General features: G+C 42.3%; 1 long non-coding RNA gene across 1 annotated transcript; it reads left to right on the top strand.

The window, feature by feature from the left end:
* Window positions 1-287: 287 nt before the first annotated feature.
* Window positions 288-12802, top strand: LOC138686093 (uncharacterized). Its single transcript, XR_011325421.1, has 3 exons — window positions 288-399; window positions 4575-4665; window positions 12468-12802. It is a non-coding gene; the product is annotated as an uncharacterized lncRNA (long non-coding RNA).
* The last annotated feature ends 1173 nt before the right edge of the window (window positions 12803-13975 follow it).

Here is a 13975-nt window from a genome sequence, read left to right on the forward strand (position 1 = left end):
ACAACAACAAAACAACCAAAACCAAATACTGAACCCACGAGGGTATCGCTGGAGCAGGAGGATTTCCCCCCGTTTAAGGGGCTGAGGCGGGCTGGGGTGACCCGAGGCGGCGGGGACAGTGCTTGGCACCGGCGGGTCCGCCGGGGCTTTCCCGGAGAGCCTTATATGGCGGGGGGGGGATTGGGGAGGAATGAGGGGGTCCGCCCCGGGCACGGCTGCGAGGCGCCGAGCCCGAGCCGTGGGGGAGCGTGTGGCAGTGGGAGCTGCCGCGTGTTACACGCGGTCGTGTGTCATTCTAGGTGGGTGACAGAGGGAGCGGCTGCCGGAGGGGACGGGGCATCTCTGAGGAGCGCCCGTCCCGCCAGAAGGGAGAGTAATGGCACCCCCCGGCCACGGAAGGTAAATCTGATTTGGCCTCTATAGGTTGGGGGCGCTTTTTTTGCTGGTGTTGGTGTGAGGTTTGTGTTTTGGTTTGCGGTTTTTTGCGTGGTTCGCTTTGGGATTTTTTAGGGTTTTTTTGTTGTTTGTTTTGTTTTGTTTCATTTTTCTTCTCTCTCTTTTTCCCTCCTCTCGGCGTTTCCCGAGGGCCTGCCGGGGGCGAGGCGGCTTTGGCACCCCGGGGCAGTGGGTGTCGGGGGTGCCCCCGGCAGCTCTCTGTTCTGTCCCGTCCCGTCCCGTCCCCCGTCCGTCCCCCCCGGGAGGCGGACACTGCCGGCTCCGCGCCGGCGGGGGAAGGAGCGCGGAGACGCGAAGCGCCCCGTCCGGCCGGCGCTGCCTGCCCTGCCCGGCGGCCCCTCCGCCTCCCGCTTCGGCCCAGCCCCGGCGGGAGGGAGGGCTGCCCGGCCAGGCCCTTGCTTTGCCGCCCGTCGCGCTACCGGTACCGGTAGCCCTGGGCCGCGGCGATGCCGCGGGAGGAGGCGCATCTCTTCCTCCGAGGCTCCTTGCCTTTCTTCCGTGAAGAAACGGAGGGGCCGGGGGGAGGTGGGAGCAAAGCCGAGGGTTTGCCTATTTTGCATTAAAACGGGGCGGGGGGGGAGGAAAAAAAGATCCGGAGCGGCCACCTGCTCTTTCCCGCGGCTCCCCCGCGCCCTGCCCGGAGCAGAGCCCGGCCCCGGGAGCCCCGCGGCCCCGAGCGGGGCGGGCGGGACCTTTTCTTGTCCGTGGAGGGTAAAACGGGAGCGGCCGGTCGTAAGATCAGGAAAGGAGGCGTTAGAGGAAACCGGCGCCCGGGGCACCGCACCGCGTAAGAAGCCTGCTCCCCAGAGACGCTTTCGGTGGAGCCGCAGTAAAGGTTTTGTCGGTAATGGAGAAGCGGCTCGCACCCGCAGGTTGGGCATCAATGGCCGCTTCCACTCGGGCGGGCATCACGCTGCCTGGCTTGTGGGCGAGACCCGCCGGGCAAAGGGCGCTGAGCGGTGATAACAAGTATTTACTGAAGGAGTTAGTGCCGAATGAATGCCGGGATTGAGGCTTCGAGCTGCCGGAGAAACTTTTTCGTAAGTCTGAAAGCAGGCCAATAACTTTTACAGGGGAAAGAAAACATTTGAAGTCAGTAACTTCTCCAGTAGCTGCAAATTAACTTCTGACAACAAACGGGATTTTCCCTCCTCGCCGAATCAAAGAAACTTGTATGCTTAAATTTCGCCCTGAAAGATCTACTATTTGGAAAACAACAGCCCCCCGCAGGGCAATTTCTCAGCTTTAGAAGAGCGTTCTAACCCAAACCAAACGGAGGCGTCGCCTGTGGCAGACGCGGACGCTCAGCGCCGTTGAGAACGGAGCACCCCCAGCATTTTCGCTAGGATTTTCGCGTATGCAGGGAGCACAGAAACGTTATTCTCCCCCGCAGCTCCTGAAGCTCTTCCTACAAGATTTTCTTTTTGATCTGCTTGTTGTCAGACGAAGTAATTAGTAAAAGGAATTACCCGCTCCGGCGCTGTGCCTTCAGGTAGCAGAGGCATTACGGCTGTAAACCGACCGTCTCCGGCTCATCTTCCTCCTCCAGCAGCACCGGACCTTTCAGGGGGTTTAAAAATGTGGCTTTAGGTCGGTGTTAGTCAGTTGTGAAGGGGTGGGTTATGTGGCCACCTCGGCCCATTTAAAATGAAGAGACCGGGTCCGGTGACTTGGCCAGAGGCTGAGAGGAGGCAGCGCTGCCGGCAGCCCCCCCGCTCTGCCTTCCCACCGCCTCCCGGCCCGCCCCGGTGGCAGCGCTGGGATTCACTGGGGAGCACTGCTGGGAAAATCAGATGGGGCGTCAATGAGCGCGGCTTCCACAGTCTTTGGGAAGGCTCCCTTCCTCTCTCATGGAAATTTCCCCAGTGGGCCCCTATATATTAATTAATGCTCCCATAATGTTAATTTTACTTAAAGAAAAAAAAAAAAAGAGAAGAAAGTGAAGGCACTTGTGACTAACGGACCTTTGAATTTTTACCTTTTCTCGGACACGGTTCTAAACTCTTAATTTTATCCGTGCAAACGAAAGCAGTAAAGATTGAAGTCCGGATTCACAGAGATACGTAAATGAACACGTAGCTGTAGTGTGGGTGTGCGCGCATATATATAAGCAGTTTTGTCACTTGTTCGGAGCGCTTTCCTTGAAAAAGAAAAGAGGCTGAAGGAACGGTTATACCTTCATCAGATTAAAATCCGTCTGTGTTTTTAAATGTTCAGATCCGTTCGTCAGGATTATGGCTTTATCCCAAATGATGAAATATAGGGATTTTGCCTGTCGCAGGAAAAAACCCCAAACAAACCAACCCCCAAACCATTTTCTCCACCTTCCCACCTCCAAAACAACAACAAAACCCCAGAGCATCCGAGCATATTTGGTTTTGGTTTTATTTTGCTTTCGTTATTCAACGCTGAGACTTAACAAACGATTACAGGTCGGAAAACACATTTGAAAACAGTAGGGTCACGTTACGACAAAGGTCTGGCCAGCATTAATCTAGTGGTTGGAAAACAGTTGACGGTTGCGAGGGGCAGTTGTTGTTTCCCCCCCCCCCCCCCCCCGTTTCTTTCAAAATAAATCCCTTCAAAAAGAAATCACAAACCCTATCTCTAGGCAGAGTCCCCTCTCCCTTTCCACTTGCAACCAGTACGAAGGGGTAAATTGAAAGATCATTTAGTTATTTTCATTCTAATCGCTTTAATCCCCCTTATACTAGGAGCAAATGATGATAATGGGATCCACATGGAAAAGACCCTGGGCGGGGGGGTTAGGGCAGGGGGATCCTCCGGGCCCTGCGCCCTGGCAGGTGGAGCCCGGCGGGGCGGAGCTGGGCTGGGGGCTTTAATATAAAAAAAAAAAAAGCAATGGGGTAAGGCTCCCTAATCTGTGGGTATCTTATTTTGTCTTTCATTATTTTATTTTTGCTCCAAGCGACGCGGCTGTAAAGTGAGCCGGTTGTCACCCTGCGGTGACAGGGGACCTTCCCGAAACGGGGGAGGAAAAAACCCAAACCGCCGCTTTCTTCCCCCGCCCCCCGCCACCCCCCGCCTCCTCGGAGCCTGAGCAAGGACGAGGTGATTAATTTTCTCGGGTCGCCCTCCCAATCCCCGAGGGTCGCTTCGCTCTGCCGCGATCCGCGGCCGGCGACCGCGCAAATCCCTCCGGCTGCGGGGGCTCCGCTGGAGAAGGAGGAGGAGGAGGAGGAGGAAGGGCAGCTCAGCTCATCGGCGGGATTAGCTATAACCACCGCGGAACAATAGTCCCGTCGGCGGCTGCAGGAATAGAGCCAACCGCGAGATCAGCAGGCGCTCGGTTTAATTTGGGTGGTTGCAGATCTGTACAAATACGGGACCTGCCGGGTTTTATAAACATCTTTCGGGACGCAGTCAATCAATCATACTGGCAAGCAAGCAAACCAGGAGCCTAGGATATATACAAGGCATAAATATATACATATAAACCCTGTCAACTTTGTAGTATTTACACTTTTTTTCCCTTTTTTCCTTTTTTCCCCTTTTTTCCTTTCCCCCCCCTTTCTCCCCCCTTTCCGCCCTTTCCCCCCTTCCCCCCCTTCCCCCCCCTTTTCCCCCCCTTTTTTCCCCCTTTTCCCCCCCTTTTTCCCCCCAAGACTTTCTAAAAGAAACTGTATCTAGAAAGATCCCAACAGATTCAGGATAGTCACAGGGAAAAAGTAGGAGGTATTGTTAGGAAGTCGAGTTACATTGTATGTTTTAATACCAGCAAGGGAAATGTTAGAAAAGAGAATGAAAAAAGTGTCTAAGCAAGTTGAAGACTTAAAAAATTCCCATTATGCTCACAGCCAGGGACACAATTTCAAGAATACGGGGCTGAAAAACATGAAACCTGGTCATTTTAAAATACAATGCAATAGATATACCTGGAAAATACATGAGTTTACCAGATTTTCTAGTCAGCAAAGTATTCTTTATGTTGCAGTCATTTCTAGTCTTACTTTAATTTGAAACGTATTTGTATCCAGGGATAGGTCCTTGCAAATGCACTGCAATTTTTTTTTTTTTAATTATCTATTGATAATAAGAGCTCTGCACAGCGTGGAGTTTGTGCTCTCTCTTTCTGACATTGAGCCTTCTGCTTGCAGAAGGACGTGTGTGACCAAGGAATCCATGGCAAGAAGAGCCCAACAGACCTGAAGCATCCCAGTAATGCAGAGAGGATAGTTACATACCAAGGTAGGAGAAAGTCAAGTTTCAGGACGTAAAAGAGAAGGGCAGATTCTGAGCTGGTGTAAATTAGGAGTTTCACTGAAACGGAGAAGTGGCTGGTGCTGCAGAAATGGTGGGTTGTTCTTATGTTGCCATGATGTGAAACTGTGGCCCCTTCTTATGGATAGTGAGCATCAAGGAAAGCCCTGGGCTGCCTTGGCTCGGTGGGGGAATGATGCTCAGAGAGCAGAAGCTGTGCTTTGGCAGAGACTATCAAGGGGAGCTTTTCCCACCTGGTGAAACCTGCCAAAGAAGCTTGTAAAATTGGGGACCAGAATGTTGGTTTTGCTCAGGAGAGACCTTGAGACTGCATTGCCTCTATGGAGCCATTGTCAAGCATATTTTTCTTTTGTTGCCATTATTGCATTTGTTGTGCAAGTTTTCCTATCAAGAACAAACTTGATATTAAACTCACTTTCGCTCCACGGTTGTCATATGTTAAAATAAATCAAATAAGGAGCCTGAGCCGAATACTACTTATGTCAGGAGAGGGGTTTTTGGTGCTGCCCTTCCAAGCTGGCTGGGTCTTACAGACATGAATAGTATGGAAAGTTGGTTTCATTGGCTTCTCAGAAACTTGTTTAAAGATGTGTATCATCAGCAGAATAGGGATTGGGTTATTAATCTGCTTACATCTAAGACATCCCCCCCCCCTCCACCCCCCTTAAGGACTTGTGTTTAAAATTGATTGGATCACTCACTTGCTTAAAGGACATTTTCATTTTTATACAGCAATTTATACTTGTCACCATGTAAGTGAGAGCTTCATTAGTCAAAGCTTTATTCTTGTGAACCTGATGTATCATTTTCCATAGCAATGTATTATGGAGTCCTTTCACAGAAACTTGTCTTGATCTGTAGTAGACAAGATGGACACAATGAGGGATACAAGTATTAATTGACAACTTCCAGTTAAAATAGTGCATGAAATAAATAACAATAATTAAAATAGTAGGTGAAGATTCTGTAAATATTTAATAACTTTGATGTAAGTGATATTTTTGTAAGCATGGTAACACCAATTCCACGTTCTAACCTTCTGGGGTGGTAACTGTAAGGCGACTCTCTTCTGCTCTCAGATACCAGTGGATCAGTTTGGGCTTACACGAAGTTCACGATCTTTATTCACAAAAATTCTTGGCAACCACAGGAACAGTATTTTAATGTTATGGAAAAACTGTGAAAGTTCACACATTTTTTTTTACCCTCAAAGATTCACAGTCTTTCTCCCCGCCCCTCCTAAGAATGATATAAACAAGCTTTTTTGGAAATGAAGAAAGTGAAAAAGGAGGAAAGGGGGAGAGAAGTATACAATGCACATACCTGAGAGTATAAAACCCCACCTAACCAACCAACGTGGCTTTCCTCAGCCTTTTAACATACCTTCTAAACTTTGTGATATGGCAAGTGACAAACCTCTTTCTGGGAGATTTTACTTCTAAAGACAATGTTACCGATTCACCAAAGACTGTTTGTGAGAAGTGCCCAGCCAGAGCAGACAGATTACTATTCATCAGCCAATAAACACAGAAATTCTCCTTTGCTAGATTATGTGGTACACCTGTACCATGAGAACTGGCTAAAAAGAGAGTGAAACCAAAAGGGCACTTTAATCACCGCTTGAGAAAATCAGATTATAGTTTACTAAAACTGAGACACCTTTTCTTATGACCAATATTCTGCTATGCCTGTACAGGTGGAACTCTGATATTTATTTTACAGAACTCCTATGCATCAACAGGCATTGAATTTTACTATTTCTCTTTTCTCTGAGGTTAAATGCTTTTTGACTAAAGCATTACTTGTATTAAGTATTACTTGGACTGCTTGTAGTGCAAGTAGCTACTTGCAGCCTCCAGAGAGTCAACCTGCTTTTGTTTCTTTTCTTTATTGGGAATAGGTTATCCAAAAACATTTGAGAATACTGCTATGTCACAATTGGCAACATAGTGACATTTATCAGCTTAAACAGTGTGCTGAGACCATGGGTCGTCAGAAGGTGAGGCATTAAAGACACTTCTAAGCTTTTGCTTCTTCCAAACCATAATGACATCCTGACTCTACTCCCATGAGTTACCATTTGCCTTTGACAGTGGTGGGGCCAGAATTTTACCAGGGTGTATCTTGTTAGGTGTAAGGGTAACGCAGATTAAGCCCTTCAAGTGTTATCTCATATTCTATGTAAAATTCTGCTTAGTTCAGGCATGTAGGGAACAACTTCTAAAATAGACTAAGGATTGTTAATCAGCATTCGTGGAATTAATCTGAGGACAATTTTTGAATTATGAGATTGAAGTTATTGACATAAAGCTGTATGATTGGCAACATAGGCTTCCTTTTCCCTTTCTTTGGTTTAATAGAAGAACTGTCTGTTCTTAAAAAGTATCAACACTCGACTGAGAGTACACCTTAACTACTAATTTCTTTTGTTTCTGCTATTTAACCGGTGTTAAGAAAAATTAGAGAGAACACTTTATATTTAAAAAATAACAAGATGACGCACAGTTCATTTTTGAATTTGGGGGGAAGAGAAGAGTGGGCTGCAAAGGCAGACTCTGCTCAGCCTCAGTGCGGACAGCTGTGGAGAGGAGCACGCTTGGACAGGGCAGGCAGGCTGTTACGTTACCGCAGGAAAGAGGGAGGATGAGGTATGAGTACATCTGGGACCGGGTAGCCTCTTACAGAAACCACTAATCTCACCTCTTCAAAACTTCCATCTCCATCTGCATTAAAACCAACAAAATTTTAGTTGTAAGGAAACCTTTAGTGTAAAGTCTTATCAAAGAAGATGTCTTCCTTTGGCTTTCCTCCCCTTTTACTCATTTGTGTCTTTAGACCCAGACCATAAATCTTGATCCATGTTTAACAATTTAACTTAATATTACTAAATATTACCCATTTAAAAGAATTCTCGATACATTTCGAGGTCTTTATGATTTTAAACAAAACCTACTTTATATAGGAAGTCAGCACAATGTCTATCTATGTACTATTTAAATCTTCAAATTAGGCCTTTAAGTGCTGTGATTTTCAGTATATGTTATGCAGCACAATGTATATCGTGAAGACTTAACACCAAGAAAAGGAAATAATATATTAATACATTTATTTTTAAAAAGCTGAAAAAAATTTTTAACAAAAGCTGATTACTAATCATGTGACTTCTGTATTTTATTACATATCTAAACCTTATATATAGGGAAAAATGATTCAAGCATTTTTTATCATATTTTTACTATGAAAGATGAACATTGTGTATCTACTGTAACTTTTGCTGTTATGCCAGGGAGAAAAAAAAAAAACCAACAAAACTAGCTTTTGCTAGTACAAATCAGAAATGGTACTGTCAGACTTTAGACAGCATGGAACAGTAACAAATACATTTACTGACATAGCTTCCTAAGAGGAATATAGAAATAAGAAGTTACATTTAATGTGAAAAAATACAGGATCTTGATTGTCCCTAAGAAGCACACCGAGAGGTGCACTTCTCTAGCACTTCTAAAGTAGTTCTGTAATTTCCTTGCTTATTTTGTCATGCAGGTGATTAATGCTGCAGAAGGGAACTAAGCTTAAGAAGTTCTCCAGTTATAAAAGTGTATTTCAATTCAGTTGTGTTACATGTAATTATGACAATTAGTCTGAATTCTAGACGTGAAGACAGGGAAAGAGCAGTTGTGAAAATACTTTTTTTAACACGTAAGAAATAGCAAAGATAAAACTCATGCAAAGAATACATGCGGCATCATGGCCCACAGAGTATGTTCTGCCTGGGGTAGCAGAGCTGTACTAAGTCTTTTTTCACCATCTACATCTCTGTGAAGCCTCACGGGATTTTTGGCCTGCCAGGTTAGTGGATAGAACTGATGTTTAAAGGGGTCCACAGGAGTGAACGGAAGGTCAGTTTGTTGATACAGGGTTACGTGACTGCAGAAAGACTTGTGCAGCACAGGCAGACATATGTTTTCTTGGAAAGGGAAGGCTGCTTCTGAAATTAAAGTCGTCTTTTCAGTTTTTGTGTATTTCATGTGTAAGGAGAACACAATGCTCAAGCTGTACCCCAACAGAATAAATTTCCACAAGAAAAGCAGAAAAGGCAAATCTTAAATAATTTTCAAAATCTACCTTACAGTTCACAAGAATGGCTCGTTTTCTTATGTTATGTTTACATACGAAAAGTATTGCGAACTTGTTAGGTTTTGGCTGTTAGCATACATGTGCACACAGATGTGTCTGCCTCGAGTCCAAGCGAGCATTTCTTGCCACTCGGCAGCCTATTTGTGCACATAGGGCTCAGATCCTCCTAACAGAATACAGCCAAAAATAAGACAGGTTGCATAGATGGTCTTTCTCCAGAAAAACTTACCTGAACAAGCTTTGATTTTTTTTTTTTTCCTTCTACAGAATTTCTTGTCTGCATGGATTATAGGATTTTCCATAAGGTTAATAATAAAGGCTATGCCTGCTCTGAAAACTTAAGTTTATACTGGTGTCCACTGTCAAAATCAGACTATTGAAATAACGAATGAGGTTCACTTCCTCAGAATGTGTAAATGTCCCAACTTAGAGTTAAACTTTCAACAGCTGAAAGACAATACCATTGACATGTACCTGGCACTAGTTACTCAGGTTTATTTTTTCCTGGAAAGCTGTTTTGGGCGACAGAGTGGCGTCCGGGTTTCCCAGGTTGTTGTGCTGACAAACTGCAGCGGTGGTAAAGGCAGGGAGTCTGACAAAATCTCATTAATCATTTTAAATTAAATCCAACATTCCTCTCCAACACTGCCAAGAAGAAAGCTAACTTTTACAAATGAATACGCTCTCTGAAAAGAACTGGTATCCTGACCATGTTGCTTTCACATAAATATGCTTGATTTCTGTCATGTACACATACTCAATAAGTAGTAATTTTAAGCTTAAAAAATGATTTTTTATTTGTTGGATTGCTAGAAATCAGAAAAGTGCTTTTTTCTTGTTTTCTGTATTAGGTGCTATGAGTAGAGCCTCTTCATTCTTTCAATGAATTGTAGTTTTTTGCCTTTTTAAACATAAAGCAAATACAGAAAGTTCCTTTTTCATGCAAGTAAATTTCACATAAGGAATGGAAGTATTCTGTGTAACTATTTTCTAATCCATCTCTTCTCTAAGCTTGTTTGTATGAATAAGAAAGGAAAACTGCAAATCTACTAACATCGTCAGCAAAAGCACTATAGTGATGAAGGAGCAATGGGATCTCTTTAAAGCTTTTTACATACACGTTCATTTCTGTAACTAATCCTAGCTATCTGGTTATGATTTAATTTCACACATCATATGGTAAGTATTAACTTTTAACATCTGATAAATAATATTAGAAGATCACATAAAACTTTATCTTACTAAAATCACTGTTATATGTAGATTATAAAAGTTTGTATATTATTTCTCTTTAAGGCAAAATGAAACCATAATACGCCTATGGGAGACACAGGAAATCCTTTAAGTCTGTCCTTTGTCTGTTTTAATAGCGCTTTGGAGATTAGAGTGGTGGATTTTACAATGGCAGAGAACAAGTCATCAGCCTTAATGTTTATTAGTTTTGATACTTATATGAAATATGTGAAAAGAAAAAAAATCTCAATCCAATATAAGGCAAGTAAATCTGACTTTTCTAAATACTTCATATTGTTATTTTGACATTTTAACGTGATCAAGTCGGTATACCTCAATTTTGCTTAAGTACTTAAAATAATTTAATACTTGCTTTCTAAAAACAGAACTATAAAAAATATCAGATTGCACAATGACAACCTTACAGAGAACAAAACTATTACCCCTTCAAAAAAGAGCTATTCCTGTTAATAAATTTGTTTATGTAAAGAACATTAATAAACTGCAGTATACTGAAGAGGAAATAGCAACATTTATTTGCTCAGCTAGACAGTTTATTTTCCTAAACCTGTATTTTGAAACTGTTTATAATTTTTCTTTTTCCAGTGTGGGGGGTGGGAGGGAAAGGTTGAGGAGAACAAATTGAAATTTTTTTTCTTGAATGTGAATTTCTTGCCCACTTCAAAATTGACAAACCTGTCTCTAACTTACAACTGTTTGGGCTTTTGTATGTTGAAGCAGCTTTGATTTATTTTAAAAAGCCAAAGCTATATAAATCTGTTGTTTACAGTATGAATGGAAAGTGTTCAAGACAGAAATAGAGTTTTGAGAAAATGTAGAATATCAGACACTGTCTATAACTAAACCATATGAATACGTAATATATGCCATATTCTTTGAATAAATGCAATGAGAGCCTCAGAAACAAATGCAGGCAAAAATGAGCTGTGTTATGTGACACTTTACATAGACACAGGTACACTCATTTCCCCTACATGAACAAAACCCAGTTGTCCTTCTGTCACATTCGTGTACACTAAAGTTAGCAAAATTTCAGAAATGGCCATTCAGAACACAACTTCAGTATCATTTAGGACCAGAATAACTAGCGTTTGCAGGGGGATGGGCTGCGGGCTCACTTCTTCCTTCAGTGCCGCGTACAGTTAGCGTGAAGGCAACATGGCATGGCCAAAGTTCAAAGGACATGCAGTGGTGGAATCACAATAGTGTGGGAATCACTTTGCAATTATGTGTATGATTATGCTCATGTGATTAGGCTTGGGATCCTCTAAGTCTTCTGAAGTGCTTGATCAAGTAGCTATTTCCACATCACGTCATTTAGTGACACCTGGATCAATGAAGTATCTATCACTATTTTCTTTTAAAAGGTATGTGGAGACACCAATAGTGCATTGAAGAAGACACTGCCCAAAAACTTAGTTTTTACAGGGCTCTTGGAAGATGACAAAGAGAATTCAACCTTTATCTTTCTCACTTTCTAAGAAAGAGTATTGTTACACCTGCTTAAGATTTTTTTTTTTCTTTTAAGACTGAAAATTGCCTAACTTCATGAAAAGTCTAGATTCTTAAAATGCAAAAAAAATTACCTCTCTGCCACTCTGGAGCAAGACTCAAACTTCAAAAGAAAAAAGGACAGAAGAAATGTCTATTGTCATTTTTTGCTTCTTTGTTACCTCTAAGGGAATTCACACTTGGCATGTTGTGTTTGCTGTTTTCTGTTCCACTCTGAGTTAGTAACGTAACACACAGCATGAGTTGGGCACTAACCATCTAACACTGTTCAAAATCCTATTGTGAAGATCAAATACTGTTATCTGTATGTGATCAGGGTTTTTTTTCTTCTCCCCTGGATTTGTGTCTTATGGAAATTTTAACCTTATCATCCTGTTTCTAATTTATCTTCTTGGCTGTTACACTGGCCTTGAAGCTTTCTAAACCTTGTTAATAGATGTACTCATCTATTCCAGAAAAAACACGTTTTGTCTGCCTGGAGGCTTTGTTTTCTATCTGTTTGAGGATGGGAACTGACAGTACCTGGAAATTAAGAGAAATGCAGATGAACAATTCGTACTTTTCTATCAGTGCAAAATCAAAACCGGTATCACTGATGTCAACATCAATACCGTTCAGAAGAGAATTAGGCCTCGTTCTGCACTTCTGCTTTGAGAGGAAAACCATTTCCTGATTCGTTGTAGTTTCAAAATTCACCGATTTCTTCTTTTTAAGTGTATAACTTCTGAGGAGTTTTCTGCAGTCTTCACACAAGATCACTTTAAGAAGCACAGAAACACTTACCTTTTATTGTTGGTTTTACAGATTGTGTTAAAATCTTAAAAGTTTTCCAATTTGTTGTAATTTTTTTTTTTTTTTTTTTACAGGACCAGATACCTGTGCCTTAAACAAAGCTCCCCAATGTACTGTACACTCTTTATTTGTCTTTGAGATTAATTGCCCACTGCAGAATGCATCCTTGGGCTTTCTGAAATATATGAAATGACACAGGGTGAAGTGATGAGTGATGAGAAGTTATCCTGAGAGAGGGGAATGATATTGTAAAACCTGTCTGGAAGATAGCTGCAATACTGCTGGCTCCTGGCTTTGGCTGTGTATGCTACAAATACAAATTGCATTTACACTTGATTAAAGGTAATGTAATAAAAAAAAAAATACAACTTTTTCTGGGTGTATTTTTGCATGTGGACCAGTGCTATAAACAAAATGTACTAAACACTTGAAACAGCAGCAGTAGCTACATTTTTTTCTCCCTGTCATTTATGTAGCCCTTATGTGGACTGTCATTGTCATCGCTCTTCTCAAATCTAAGACAAATGTAACACCCCCTACGTGCCAAATGGAAAGCAGCAGTGTGGGCAAAGTGCACGTCCATGACAAGTATGACCTGCATTCAATTCCTGGCTCTGCCACAGGCTTCCTACACAAAAAACCCCAGATTAATCTGTAAAACAGAACTAAGAATATTTTCTGACCTCACCTCATGGTGAAGAAAAGAATAAACCTACTTGTTACCATGATGAATCCAGATGCTAGTGATAGCTGAATATTATGTAAACAAACATAATCAGGAACAGCTCTGATTTCAACTAGTGTTATGTCAACTGAAGAAAAGCACTGCTCTATGAGTTATCTGAACAAAAACCAGGCAAATCCTCATTCAATTCCTGCACGTGTACGGTAGTTGCACTGCTAATATTCTACACACTTTAGAAGATGGAAGACACGATCTGACCGAAACCATTTTTGAAGTATTATTTTCAGAAATCTAGAACTATTTAAAATCTAGCTACATGACAGATTTAGAAGGAATTCAGTATTTGAGTCTGAAATGGCTCTCCAATCCTGCACAGTCACTACTCTAATCTTGCACAGTCAGTTTTTAACAGCTTTAGCAATGAATCATCTGGTATGTATTTGCCTTGGTGCTTCCATCATTGACACTCCTAGACTGAGGGAAGCAGTTGAAAGCAGTGACACGTTAGCTGCCCCTACCACTTTCCCTGTTGAGATTTTTTTCCTTGCCTACCGTGCTGAATAGATGATTGTGGTTGTCCTATGTCCGGAATAGCTAGTGTCTGTAATACAGGTTAGCTCTCTCGATGTAAACTGTACGATTTCCCTAGGCTATCCCTGTATGACATCAGGGTTTATCTAAAATAGAGGTTTTAACCTTTAAAATTGAGTGAATAGCAGATTGGCAATATGCTAATTCAAGTTAGTCAATTTAGTATTAAATATCAGTTTAGATATTTTACAAGTGTTCTGGCATCTCTGAGAGTAAACGTTGTAGTATTCAGACCAGTATTTCTCTAACTTACGTATCTGAGGTAGTCAGTATTGTAAAAAAATGCAAAAGAAAGAAGTACAACAC

The sequence above is a fragment of the Haliaeetus albicilla genome, chromosome 1 (assembly GCF_947461875.1).
Source record: "Haliaeetus albicilla chromosome 1, bHalAlb1.1, whole genome shotgun sequence".
Lineage (NCBI taxonomy): Eukaryota > Metazoa > Chordata > Aves > Accipitriformes > Accipitridae > Haliaeetus > Haliaeetus albicilla.